The following is a 14,563-nucleotide window of genomic DNA, read 5'->3' as shown; positions in this document are numbered from 1 at the left end:
CTCCATATTGTTGTGTATGGGTTTCGGTGGAAGTTGCTCTTAGGCGCAGATCTAGGATCAGCTGCTGACCCTCAATCAATCTTAATATTAAACAATGGGGGAAATGCTAAAACTGATTTGAGATCAGAGCCTAGAAGAAACATCTTACTCTGCACACTAACCCGGGAAACCAAAAGTGTCACACAGGCAAGGAATAAGCCCCTCCCACATCCTGTCGGCTTCTGCTCAGACAGGAAGCAGGTGGTGGTCCCTCTCCTCCGGGGCCCGCCTCTGTGGGCACGCCCCGGTACGTGGGGGGCTCCTCTCGACTGCCCCGCGTCCGGCACACGAAATCACACCCGTCCTGAGAGAGACAGACAGGGGTAAAGGGCTTAGGTTAGACTAGGGTTGCAAATTTCAAGGAATTTCATTAATCGATAACCGTTAACCTCAACAAACAATAGTCGATTAATTGATAAGACCAGATGCTCTCCTTTCTTGCTCTGAAAATTTAATTTAATGTAATTTACTGCTCTATAAATGTTCTTAGCCGTATACAAATATATTCAAGGAGCTTGAACTACTTACGGTAGCTATTGTTATTGTTTATGTTGCTAGGCTACCTGCGGAGGTTTACACACGTATGTGCTGCAACTAAATAGTTCTATGCTAAATATTTTTAAAAAAGCCTTTCCAGATGAACTAGACTCTTACTTTATGGCAAATTATATGTCAGAACGCCAACTAACACCTCGTGAGTTTCTTGTCTTTGAAATCGAGAGTTTAACATGTTTTTGAATGATTTTTCACGGTGCCCACCCACATCCATTGTATGACCAAAACGGTGGTAGAGCAATTATCAACTTTCTCGAAAATGCTAGTTTTGTCAACGTTTTGATCTGAACCATTGTATAAGATCAGAAGTCACCGTAAAACAGGGATAAACATGATTTTCCCTTTAATACTCCTTTAAGATCAGAGACACAAAACTCAACAACTTCTTTACTCAAGGGACTCTGAGGATTCAGGAAATGTATGATATACCCGCACCGCGCCGACCCCGGCCACAGCCAATCAGGCGGCGGAGCCGGAGGTCGCCGACCATATCTACGGCAACAGGAAGGCGGAGGGGAGGGGGGGAGAGGGGGAAACGAGCGACCTCCTGTACGCCACGCTCAATCACCAGCTTCCCCCCAAGGCCACAGCCCATCGGCCGAGACCCCAGGAGGAGTGTTCAGAGTACGCTGCCATCCGCATAGCCTGACCCCCCCCCCAGTACCTGGCCACCAGCTACCCACCCTCCTCTCTCCATTGGATGAGGACGAATCATTCCATGTCAGTAATTGGCAAGAGATTGTATACAATTAATTGTCTTCCTGGACTTTATCTGACACAGTCGTGAGGTTGAGGCTTAGCTGCATGCCCTTTGAGAGCAGAATACTGTATATATGGTTCCACTGAGGTGTTGCCGTTTTACACAGACATGTTGGGCTGTTTCGTCACTTGTGCCAGGATGTGATTTGGAGTGTTTCCTGCTCTGCACAAACCAAAACCCCCATGTGTGCACCTATAGTCACGAATCCTGTTTGAAACTGTGAGAGGCTCATTGTGTCTGAGTCTGTGTTAGCATATCATGGTTGTGTATCCTTAGTCCTGTTGTTTCTGGGTTGTGTGTGTGTGTGTGTGTGTGTGTGTGTGTGTGTGTGTGTGTGTGTGTGTGTGTGTGTGTGTGTGTGTGCATGTGTGTGTGTGTGTGTGTGTGTGCGTGTGTGTGTAGAGACACATTATAGTGAATATGTTGATCTCCAACCAGTGCACAGAGGCAGACCGCCGGCCGCATACACAGGTTCTGTGGATCATTCCTTGTGCATTGTGTTCCAGTAATGAATGGCAGAGGAAGTCATGGCCACATATCCACATAAACACTGGTCCACTAGACTAGCTGTGTGACAGTCCAATCGAAAGTAATCTTTCAGCTGGAGCACAGTAGAAGTCACGGTAGTCTCTTGACCTACTGTGACCTCTGTTTATCTAACGAAGCTCTGCTTTAAACATCGTCATGTTTGTAAACCTCCAGTGTGACACTGATGTGTGCATGTGTCACCGCTCTGCCTGAACAGTGACTAAATTAACCGCAAGATACCCGCAAAGATACAATATATGACTAATGGCTATTAAAAGCGAGTGTATAGCTGTTTGTTTTGATAACATATAATTATAATTAACCGAAAATCCTGAAAGTATAAACCACACTCATTTCATTTTCATTTTCAATTTTATTTGGAAGGGACCATGTGCAATTAAAACATAAATGTAAAAACATTTGATGCATCGCACCAGAGTTAGCCTTAGGCTAATTTGCATCTGCAGTCCCTGTAAACAGGTAACAGATAAAAACAACAAACATAATAAGTAAAACAAAGTACAATACAGATGACTTAGCATTACATTAAGACACTCACTCTTTCACATTCATCAGTCATAGCAGCACGTCCAGTCACACAACCACACTCATTCACAAACCCACCTAACTGATTAGTGATTGCAGAGTAGATTTAAGATGACTTTTTAGGTTGGTTTTAAAGCTGCTAAAATATGTCAATGCCAGGTACGTAGCTGTTGGTTTTGTCCAGTGGTGTAGTGGAGGGTATACGGAGGTCTGCGGAGTATACCCTCCTCTTCATCCATGGACCCACAGTATACCCACTTCTTCATCCATGGACCCACAGTATACCCTCCTCTTCATCCATGGACCCACACTATACCCTCCTCTTCATCCATGGACCCACAGTATACCCACTTCTTCATCCATGGACCCACAGTATACCCACTTCTTCATCCATGGACCCACAGTATACCCTCCTCTTCATCCATGGACCCACAGTATACCCTCCTCTTCATCCATGGACCCACAGTATACCCTCCTCTTCATCCATGGACCCACAGTATACCCTCCTCTTCATCCATGGACCCACAGTATACCCTCTTCTTCATCCATGGACCCACAGTATACCCTCCTCTTCATCCATGGACCCACACTATACCCTCCTCTTCATCCATGGACCCACAGTATACCCACTTCTTCATCCATGGACCCACAGTATACCCTCCTCTTCATCCATGGACCCACAGTATACCCTCCTCTTCATCCATGGACCCACAGTATACCCTCCTCTTCATCCATGGACCCACAGTATACCCTCTTCTTCATCCATGGACCCACAGTATACCCTCCTCTTCATCCATGGACCCACAGTATACCCTCCTCTTCATCCATGGACCCACACTATACCCTCCTCTTCATCCATGGACCCACACTATACCCTCCTCTTCATCCATTGACCCACAGTATACCCACACCTTCATCCATGGACCCACAGTATACCCACTTCTTTAAACACCACTAATGTAAAAACGGTAACATTTCTGCTACAGTATACCCACTTCTTTAGTCAGTTTTATACCCATTTCTTTAGTCACCACTACACCTCTGGTTTTGTCTGTACGGGTGAGTGAGTATGTATGAATGTTTATGTGCTATTTCACTTCCCCAGCAAAGCATCATCCATCTGCATTCAGGAAATAATGTGTTTCAGTTCAACCAAAACAAACACCCATAACTATTAGTGTTACTATTAGTTGACATCTTTCTACTTCATGTTAAGAAAATCACTAGTTTTTATAATTCAGCAATATGAGATGGTGGAGATGTTGCCACTATAGCACTGTAGTCAGGGTTAGAGATGAACAATGTGAGAAAGTAAACAGAATCATACTGTAGGGATGTTCAGTGTCTAGCTGATCTGCTCTGGTGGTAATTCTGTTAAAGTGTTACACACGTCACAGGATGGGCAGGTACTGTAGGTTGTGGTTTTGAGCCCCACCAACCCACCCACCCACACATACAGTACACACACACAGTACACACTCGTGCACAAACACGCACACACACACATACGGTACACACACATATACACACTTACAATATAGGCCTACACACACGCACGCACACACATATCCAGTACACACATACAGTACACACACACACACACACACACCTATACCGCATAGGTCTACACATACACACACACACATGCGCGTGTATGCCCACCCAGTACTCTATGAAAGTAGATTTGGGTCAAAACTCGAGAGCTTGTAGATTCGATTTGAGAACTTGTATAATGAAGATGTGCACTTGTATCTTGATATTTGCACCTGCAGACTCGATTTGAGAACATGTACAATAAATATGTGCACCTTGATATTTTCACCCGCAGACTCGATTTGAGAACTTGTGAAATAAAAATCAAAGTTGTATGTTGAGAATTGTATCCGCAGAATATGTCCACAAACCTGTGACTTTACACCTGCAATAATATTGCAGTATTATGTTTGCAGTACAACCACAAATCGGCGCTCACAACCTCTCAAATCTGACATTACACATTTGAATCCTCGCGCCTCCAGTTTTGTCCCATATATTCCTGATGAATTTGGGTCAAAACTCACTTGTAATTTGGGTCAAAACTCACTTGTAATTTGGGTCAAAACTCACTTGTAATTTGGGTCAAAACTCACTTGTAATTTGGGTCAAAACTCACTTGTAATTTGGGTCAAAACACACTTGTAATTTGGGTCAAAACTCACTTGTAATTTGGGTCAAAACTCACTTGTAATTTGGGTCAAAACTCACTTGTAATTTGGGTCAAAACTCACTTGTAATTTGGGTCAAAACTCACTTGTAATTTGGGTCAAAACTCACTTGTAATTTGGGTCAAAACTCACTTGTAATTTGGGTCAAAACACACTTGTAATTTGGGTCAAAACACACTTGTAATTTGGGTCAAAACTCACTTGTAATTTGGGTCAAAACTCACTTGTAATTTGGGTCAAAACTCACTTGTAATTTGGGTCAAAACTCACTTGTAATTTGGGTCAAAACTCACTTGTAATTTGCAAACCGAGAGGCGAGAGCGAGTTGGAGGTAGCTCATTAATATTCATGAGCCAAGCGCTACCTGATTGGCCGATGAAACGTAGCAGCGTGACGCGTTCATTCACTCTGTTGTCCTAGTGATTATAGCTAATTAATATTCATGAGCCAAGCGCTACCTGATTGGCCGATGAAACGTAGCAGCGTGACGCGTTCATTCACTCTGTTGTCCTAGTGATTATAGCTCATTAATATTCATGAGCCAAGCGCTACCTGATTGGCCGATGAAACGTAGCAGCGTGACGCGTTCATTCATCTGTTGTCCTAGTGATTTTGACGCTAGCTGGCTGGCTAGGGTAAGATAGCTACGTTAGCTAGCATCATTTATAACCGATCATCACTAAACCAATATATTGTACAATATACAACAAAACAACTACTCGTTCTGTCTCTGTATATGAATGTTATCCTATCACCACCACAGATATACTCAAAACATATCTTCTTTATTTTCGCTATTATTGCCATCTAGGTGTCACATTAGACTAGAGCCTGGCTATGCATCGTCACGTCTGATCAGCTGTTTTGTGCAAACTACTTAGAGGTTAGAGGTCACTTGCTATACTGTAGATAAAAACGTCCAATATTTGATATGACATCAATGACAATTAGCTAGCTAGCTCATCAGCAATCAATCAACCTTTATTTATCCAGGCAAGTAGTTAGAACTGTGAAAGGTATTTTTGATAAAGTGCTATTATAGTTGTTTAAATACAAGGCCTGTCTATTTAGGCCTAGTTGTGCTTCAATACTGCTGTACACTTTCCAGAACACATAATACGCATGAAAAGTTGTTATTATCTGTGTTCCAGTAGCAGATAAGTTGACTGCCAAGGACACCTCACAATGAAAAGCCTGTTAAAGTTGTAACTAACAGGGAACACCCTAATCACATCGGCTGAATGGAAAACGAAAGTAGTTAGCTCATAGGACAAGCATTAGATAAAAGTTTCAACCAATCAGGTACTCACACATGTAGTCACGCGCCAATGTATTGTGTGGAATAGTATATACAGAACATCCCGACACTAGTCGGCGCGCTTGCCCAGATACCCCTTGTGTCTCTGTGTAACCGTCCCTTTGCTGCAATTGTAAGGTAATAAAGTATGTTTCTTTTATTCTATTCTGTTGTATTTCTCGTCCTCATTTGACAAGGTTGTGTGATTGTGTTGGTCCTTGGGAGGAGAACCCTGTGGTAGGCTACTGGTGAATTCAATCTGAAGTGTTATAATAGTACTTTGTGAGTGTCCAAATGTCATAGGTCAACCGAGTCCAGCCACCACAGAACTTATTTACAACAACAGACTGGCAGGAGGCAAGATACCTCCTACATGTGGGAGAAAAATAGTTCAGGAAATATGATATACCCATACTATTTCTATAAATATGATATACCCATACTATTTCTATAAATATGATACCCATACTATTTCTATAAATATGATATACCCATACTATTTCTATAAATATGATACCCATACTATTTCTATAAATATGATATACCCATACTATTTCTATAAATATGATACCCATACTATTTCTATAAATATGATATACCCATACTATTTCTATAACTATGATATACCCATACTATTTCTATAAATATGATATACCCATACTATTTCTATAAATATGATACCCATACTATTTCTATAAATATGATATACCCATACTATTTCTATAAATATGATATACCCATACTATTTCTATAAATATGATACCCATACTATTTCTATAAATATGATATACCCATACTATTTCTATAAATATGATACCCATACTATTTCTATAAATATGATATACCCATACTATTTCTATAAATATGATATACCCATACTATTTCTATAAATATGATACCCATACTATTTCTATAAATATGATACCCATACTATTTCTATAAATATGATATACCCATACTATTTCTATAAATATGATACCCATACTATTTCTATAAATATGATACCCATACTATTTCTATAAATATGATATACCCATACTATTTCTATAAATATGATACCCATACTATTTCTATAAATATGATATACCCATACTATTTCTATAAATATGATACCCATACTATTTCTATAAATATGATACCCATACTATTTCTATAAATATGATATACCCATACTATTTCTATAAATATGATACCCATACTATTTCTATAAATATGATATACCCATACTATTTCTATAAATATGATACCCATACTATTTTTATAAATATGATATACCCATACTATTTCTATAAATATGATATACCCATACTATTTCTATAAATATGATATACCCATACTATTTCTATAAATATGATACCCATACTATTTCTATAAATATGATATACCCATACTATTTCTATAAATATGATACCCATACTATTTCTATAAATATGATATACCCATACTATTTCTATAAATATGATACCCATACTATTTCTATAAATATGATATACCCATACTATTTCTATAAATATGATACCCATACTATTTCTATAAATATGATACCCATACTATTTCTATAAATATGATACCCATACTATTTCTATAAATATGATATACCCATACTATTTCTATAAATATGATACCCATACTATTTCTATAAATATGATACCCATACTATTTCTATAAATATGATATACCCATACTATTTCTATAAATATGATACCCATACTATTTCTATAAATATGATACCCATACTATTTCTATAAATATGATATACCCATACTATTTCTATAAATATGATACCCATACTATTTATATAAATATGATACCCATACTATTTCTATAAATATGATATACCCATACTATTTCTATAAATATGATACACCCATAATATTTCTATAAATATGATATACCCATACTATTTCTATAAATATGATATACCCATACTATTTCTATAAATATGATATACCCATACTATTTCTATAAATATGATACCCATACTATTTCTATAAATATGATACCCATACTATTTCTATAAATATGATATACCCATACTATTTCTATAAATATGATACCCATACTATTTCTATAAATATGATATACCCATACTATTTCTATAAATATGATACCCATACTATTTCTATAAATATGATACCCATACTATTTCTATAAATATGATATACCCATACTATTTCTATAAATATGATACCCATACTATTTCTATAAATATGATATACCCATACTATTTCTATAACTATGATACCCATACTATTTCTATAAATATGATACCCATACTATTTCTATAAATATGATATACCCTTACTATTTCTATAAATATGATACCCATACTATTTCTATAAATATGATACCCATACTATTTCTATAAATATGATACCCATACTATTTCTATAAATATGATATACCCATACTATTTCTATAAATATGATACCCATACTATTTCTATAAATATGATATACCCATACTATTTCTATAAATATGATACCCATACTATTTCTATAAATATGATATACCCATACTATTTCTATAAATATGATACCCATACTATTTCTATAAATATGATATACCCATACTATTTCTATAAATATGATACCCATACTATTTCTATAAATATGATATACCCATACTATTTCTATAAATATGATATACCCATACTATTTCTATAAATATGATACCCATACTATTTACTAATACTAATACTAATATACCACAAGACCAACTGACCTATACCACTAATATACCACAAGACCAACTGACCTATACCACTAATATACCACAAGACCAACTGACCTATACCACTAATATACCACAAGACCAACTGACCTAGGCTACCACTAATATACCACAAGACCAACTGACCTATACCACTAATATACCACAAGACCAACTGACCTAGGCTACCACTAATATACCACAAGACCAACTGACCTATACCACTAATATACCACAAGACCAACTGACCTATACCACTAATATACCACAAGACCAACTGAGCTATACCACTAAAATACCACAAGACCAACTGACCTAGGCTACCACTAATATACCACAAGACCAACTGACCTATACCACTAATATACCACAAGACCAACTGACCTATACCACTAATATACCACAAGACCAACTGAGCTATACCACTAATATACCACAAGACCAACTGAGCTATACCACTAATATACCACAAGACCAACTAACATGTAGGCCTATACCACTAATGAGATAGATAGAAGAAGAAGTGGGTATACTGTGGGTCCATGGATGAAGAGGAGGGTATACTGTGGGTCCATGGATGAAGAGGAGGGTATACTGTGGGTCCATGGATGAAGGAGTGGGTATACTGTGGGTCCATGGATGAAGGAGTGGGTATAGTGTGGGTCCATGGATGAAGAAGAGGGTATACTGTGGGTCCATGGATGAAGAAGTGGGTATACTGTGGGTCCATGGATGAAGAGGAGGGTATACTGTGGGTCCATGGATGAAGAGGAGGGTATACTGTGGGTCCATGGATGAAGAGGAGGGTATACTGTGGGTCCATGGATGAAGAGGAGGGTATACTGTGGGTCCATGGACGAAGAGGAGGGTATACTGTGGGTCCATGGATGAAGAAGTGGGTATACTGTGGGTCCATGGATGAAGAGGAGGGTATACTGTGGGTCCATGGATGAAGAAGAGGGTATACTGTGGGTCCATGGATGAAGAAGTGGGTATACTGTGGGTCCATGGATGAAGAGGAGGGTATACTGTGCGTCCATGGATGAAGAGGAGGGTATACTGTGGGTCCATGGATGAAGAGGAGGGTATACTGTGGGTCCATGGATGAAGAGGAGGGTATAGTGTGGGTCCATGGATGAAGAGGAGGGTATACTCCGCAGACCTCCGTATACCCTCCACTACACCACTGGACAAAACCAACAGCTACGTACCTGGCATTGACATATGGTATATGTTCAGTGTGGTCTATACTTTCAGGATTTTTGGTTCAATCAATCAATCAATCAAAGCTTTATTTGTACAGCGCATTTCATACCCAGAGGCAACACAATGCGCTTTACAGAGAACAAGGGAGGAGGGCATACGACCCACTCTCTACATATTCCAGATGAATTCCAGGTTAATTCCAGCTCAATTATAATTATATGTTATCAAAACAAACAGCTATACACTCGCTTTTAATAGCCATTAGTCATATATTATATCTTTGCGGGTATCTTGCGGTTAATTTAGTCACTGTTCAGGCAGAGCGGTGACACATGCACACATCAGTGTCACACTGGAGGTTTACAAACATGACGATGTTTAAAGCAGAGCTTCGTTAGATAAACAGAGGTCACAGTAGGTCAAGAGACTACCGTGACTTGTACTGTGCTCCAGCTGAAAGATTACTTTAGATTGGACTGTCACACAGCTAGTCTAGTGGACCAGTGTTTATGTGGATATGTGGCCATGACTTCCTCTGCCATTCATTACTGGAACACAATGCACAAGGAATGATCCACAGAACCTGTGTATGCGGCCGGCGGTCTGCCTCTGTGCACTGGTTGGAGATCAACATATTCAGTATAATGTGTCTCTACACACACACACACACACACACACACACACACACACACACACACACACACACACACACACACACACACACACACAACCCAGAAACAACAGGACTAAGGATACACAACCATGATATGCTAACACAGACTCAGACACAATGAGCCTCTCACAGTTTCAAACAGGATTCGTGACTATAGGTGCACACATGGGGGTTTTGGTTTGTGCAGAGCAGGAAACACTCCAAATCACATCCTGGCACAAGTGACGAAACAGCCCAACATGTCTGTGTAAAACGGCAACACCTCAGTGGAACCATATATACAGTATTCTGCTCTCAAAGGGCATGCAGCTAAGCCTCAACCTCACCACTGTGTCAGATAAAGTCCAGGAAGACAATTAATTGCATACAATCTCTTGCCAATTACTGACATGGAATGATTCGTCCTCATCCAATGGAGAGAGGAGGGTGGGTAGCTGGTGGCCAGGTACTGGGGGGGGGGTCAGGCTATGCGGATGGCAGCGTACTCTGAACACTCCTCCTGGGGTCTCGGCCGATGGGCTGTGGCCTTGGGGGGAAGCTGGTGATTGAGCGTGGCGTACAGGAGGTCGCTCGTTTCCCCCTCTCCCCCCCTCCCCTCCGCCTTCCTGTTGCCGTAGATATGGTCGGCGACCTCCGGCGCCGCCGCCTGATTGGCTGCGGCCGGGGGCGGCGCGGTGCGGGGAGGTGTCTTCCTCGAGGGCGCATTGTCGTAGATTCCTTCAGTCCTGTGGGTCAGCGGCGGCTGATGGGAGCGGGGCTGGGGGTTGGGGAGGGGCAGGGGGGCGTGGTCGGGGTGGGGAGATGCTTGTTGTGACATGGGGATATCCATGTACTGTAAACATACAAACCAGCACTCAGAATATACTGCATATGGTACCATTACAGGGAATTCTGTAACATAGCAGACTGTTGTATCATTCTTACCCGATTTTCAGCTTGTCCAGCTTTCCTTGCTTGAAAGACAGATAAAAATGATCACGGAATCAATACAGAGATAATGAGGAAATGACACATCCCTATGAGTGTGTCCAGGCCGTATGAACGCGTCATGGACATCTTGAGCATCTCACCTCGACTACCTCGCCTCAGTAGGATGGATATAGTTAGCACCATGACAACAAGCACCGGGAATCCCACCAGACAGTAAATGTAGGACTGGACCTGGTCCAAGAAGGAGTCCTCATCTTCTGGCTTGTCTGTGAGGGAAAGAGGAAGTCTGCCTTCACGCTGTACTGCTTTAGGCTACAGCTTTCAACTGAATTCACGTTAAGAGTAACCGGTATGCCAGACTGATGTGACATAGAATTACAATAGTAGTTAAGTGCAAAGTGATATATCATTCTTCCTGTCTGCAGTGTTATTATAATGACGTGTAAAAAAAAAAAAAATCTTACTCGTTTCATTCTTCTTAGGCATAATTGTGGTGATTTCGACTTTCTCTGAAATAGATTAATATTGATAGCCAGTTTCAGCGGGGCATGGTACTGTTATATTAATTCTCATGGGCAAATGTGGTCTTTTTTTGTCAGCTACACATACAGTTTAAACACAGAGGGGACTCTGTTTACCTGAGACAGTAACATTGATTGAATGGCTCACAGCAGATCCATACGTGCACCGATATAGACCAGCATCACCAGGGGAAATATTGGTGAACTTAAGGAATGAAATTCCTTTGTTTTCAGTCTTAGTCATCCACATGGTTTCTGTGTGACCCGTTCGATTGACAGGATTCCAGTAAAAAGTTGAGGATTCACACATTTTAGACCATAAGACATATGGTGTGGAGTTTGTGCAGAAGTGAATGGTGCAGTTAATCTTCACATCTTCCCCAGAAAAAACGCTCACAACAGTGTTCCGACGCACTTCCAACACCGGGTAACATTTAGGATCTTGTCCTATAAAGAATACGAAAAAAGAAATGGAAAAAATCATATTAGTTAATCCCCACACAATCTGGTATAACGGTGGATCAAGCAGGGTATGTGTTTTTGTTTTGTTAATTGAAATCATATTGTAATTAATGGTCATACTGTTAGTATAGTCTCTACACCATTGAGCGAAAGAGTTTGACATACAGATCCTTCTCATTGGGGAAGGTGTGCTCCCTTAAGTCATGCACGGTGGAGACGGGGGATTTGAGATAAAGCTATTGATATTGCCTGACAGTAAAGGAGTAATATTTTCCATTCAGTGAATACATAGAGTTTATGCTACATAAAACACTGATCAGTATCATTTTCCTTTTGCAGAGTGGGAGTGAAATTTGCATGAGAAGTAGACAGAGGAACTGTGAAGTAGAACTGAGAAGTAGCATCACCTGCCATCTAGTCAGACATCAAACCTCATTTGATCATCGTGATCACTCGGGACTAGACATCCCAAAGACCTGCATGTACTGTATAATGATCTGATTCAAGTGCACCAGTGTACCCAGTCACTGATACTCAAGCAAATGGTTTGGTGTCACTAGCAGTATTGAAATATTGTGTTTGTATCATTCATCCCTTCAGTCTCTGGGTGAATCACACCATTTCACGACTAGGAACTGACGCAGGTCAATATAACCGTTGGATTTTCTGTGTGGTTAAAGGGGTAAACTAATGTCAGAAAGTATCTATCTATCTATCTATCTATCTATCTATCTATCTATCTATCTATCTATCTATCTATCTATCTATCTATCTAATCTGAAATGGTGTGATTCACCCAAAGACTGAAGGGATGAATGACATACAAACAACATATTAAATACTGCAGGTATGAGCTTATTCGAAATTGACAAAAATATCACTGTAAATAGAACAAGTTGAGATTAGCTGAAAACACACCCAGCCAGAAGTCACAGAGAAAACATCCCGACGTGACAAGATGAAGAATGTGGGAAAACACAAATTATTATCCATCCCTTGATCCCCTTCTATTTTTCTAAAATATGTATTTTTCCCCCTTAGCTAGAGGAGGATATCATTCTCTTAAACAATATTGATTAGTCCTGACATCTACAACTATTTTCATCATCATAAAATGTTCGCTCATCTTCATATTTGGAAGAAATATGTTATATACAACCTGACTTAAGGTTGTGTGTGAAGGTAACACAATAACAAGTGCCTGGTGACTCACTCTTGCATGCAACGTCCATTGCAGCTGTAGTCTATGCTGTCTAAAAGCAACCTTTTCCTGGTCTTGACTCACCATAGGTGCTCCTGAGCAGTTGAATCACAGCCAGGATGAATCCCAGAGCTGGCCTGATCCAGAACCTGGTGGGCCTCATTGCATTGTAGGCTATCTTCTAGTCCACAAGCCTTCTTCCGTTAGCTAGAAGTAGATGAGACAGCCACAGCAAGACCAAGCATGACATCTTCCTCAAAGCGTATATCTGTGTGAAACCAAAAAAGATTGATAGCCTACAGTCTGTATGTAAATTGCTCGCTCCCGAGAGTGCAAATCACTCTCCGTCTCTCTCTGAGAAGTCTGTGAGATGAACCCCACCACACCGAGTAACACCGTTGTCAGAGGTAGACTGGTTGTGGTTCCATCTTACTTCCTCTCTCCTCAGTCTCACATTCCCTTTTGACACTTGCTAATCTGTAATGATCTTATCAGCTAACATCATCGTGCACACTGGTTACTGATTTGCCTAAGGAATTGCCAGGTTCAACTAAATGGTGTCACCATTAGGCCTATCTGCCAGGGAGGAGGAAATGTAGAAATGCAATATTATAAAATATAAATGAAATATGTTCTAAATGGGCATAACAGGCAATACAAATGTTATGTTATGTATATGATATGTTGAATGTTTGTTTAATATTTTTCTTTTGTTATTATCGTATACTTATTGTTATTACGTCACCAGTGGCATACTAGCACAAATTATCAATTGAATGCCAGTAATAAAATCGTATCATTTTATATTACGTATTTTAATTGACAAGGTTCATGTTCCGGTTGTCTTTGCCAATGGTGCTGTGATGCAAAATCGGTCCAACAGTCCCTCCTATGGGAGATGAGACGCAAAACAGCGTCATTTTTTCCCC

Source organism: Borostomias antarcticus, assembly GCF_949987555.1.
Source record: "Borostomias antarcticus genome assembly, chromosome: 32".
NCBI classification, from domain to species: domain Eukaryota; kingdom Metazoa; phylum Chordata; class Actinopteri; order Stomiiformes; family Stomiidae; genus Borostomias; species Borostomias antarcticus.
Note: the sequence above shows the minus strand (reverse complement) of the source record.